Source organism: Mandrillus leucophaeus, unplaced genomic scaffold, assembly GCF_000951045.1.
Source record: "Mandrillus leucophaeus isolate KB7577 unplaced genomic scaffold, Mleu.le_1.0 Scaffold446, whole genome shotgun sequence".
NCBI lineage: Eukaryota > Metazoa > Chordata > Mammalia > Primates > Cercopithecidae > Mandrillus > Mandrillus leucophaeus.
Genome location: NW_012104765.1, coordinates 336582 through 338096, shown reverse-complemented (window position 1 = coordinate 338096; position 1515 = coordinate 336582).

The window sequence follows — 1515 nt, the reverse complement described above, 5'->3', positions numbered from 1 at the left end:
AAAGAAAGAAAGAAAGAAAGAAAGAAAGAAAGAAAGAAAGAAAGAAAGAAAGAAAGAAAGAAAGAAAGAAAGAGAAAGAAAGAAAGAGGGGGCGGGGGGGAGGGAGGGATTAACAATCACAGGGACCAAAGCATGAATCTGGGCCTTGTCAGTCACTCAGAATCCCCATCAACTCCAGAGTGCAGGCTCTGGAGCTGAGTCTCTTCTGCAATCCTGTCCACACTGTTGGCTTTGCAAGCCAGTTTGTTCTCCCCAGATGTGTGGTTCAGCCACGTCTCAAAGTCATGAGGCTTGAATGAAGTTTCAGCATATGAAGCAGGATGTGTGGAGACAGTCCCTGGATAAGAGGGTAAAACCACCTTGTCCAGGTAAAAGTCCGTGTCTACACCCACACAACCTGCCTGGCCTGGCACCAACCCTGCCTGCTTCTCCATCCCCCCACATCTCTCACCTCTGGCTACCCAGGCTTCAGCCACACGGGCCTCCTTTCAGTTCCTCACACAATCTAAGCTTGTTCTGTGGAAGGAAACTATCTTGGGCCCCCAAAATCACTAAGCTAAAGGGAAAAGTCAAGCTGGGAACTGTTTAGGGCAAACCTGCCTCCTAGTCTATTCAGTCATTCCTCTGCTCACTGAGATAAATGCATATTTGATTCCCTCCTTTGGAAAGGCTAATCAGAAACTCAAAAGAATGCAAACTTTGTCTCTCACCTACGTGTGAGCTGGAAGCCCCCTCCCCACTTTGAGTTGTCCCGCCTTTCTAGACCAATGTTTTTTGTTTTTTGTTTTGTTTTGTTTGTTTGTTTTTGAGACAAAGTTTCACTCTTGTTGCCTGGGCTGGAGTGCAATGGCACCATCTGGGCTCACCGCAACCTCCACCTCCCGGGTTCAAGCGATTCTCCTGCCTCAGGCTCTTGAGTAGCTAGGATTACAAGCGCCCACCATCACACCCGGCTACTTTTTGTATTTTTAGTAGAGACGGGGTTTCACCATGTTGGATAGGCTGGTCTCGAACTCCTGACCTCAGGTGATCCACCCACCTTGGTCACCAAACTGCTGGGATTACAGGCGTGAGCCACCACGCCGGAACTGAATGTCCTTCCTTTTGAAGGCTGAATGGTGTTCCGTTGTATAAAAAAAGAAAAAAGGAAAGAAAAAAAGATGTTCCATTGTACGTAGAGACCACATTTTGCTTACTCATTCATCCCAAAGTGCTGGGATTACAGGCGTGAGCCACCGCACCTCGCCTGGACAAAACTAATGTTTTTTTTTTTTGTGAAATTGTTCACTCTTATTGCCCAGGCTGGAGTGCAGTGGTGCCATCTCGGCTCACCACAACTTCTGCCCTCTGGGTTCAAGCGATTCTCCTGCCTCAGTCTCTTGAGTAGCTGGGATTACAGGCATGCATCACCATGACTGGCTAATTTTGTATTTTTAGTAGAGACAGGGTTTCTCCATGTTGGTCAGGCTGGTCTCAAACTCCTGACCTCAGGTGATCCACCTGCCTCAGCCTCCC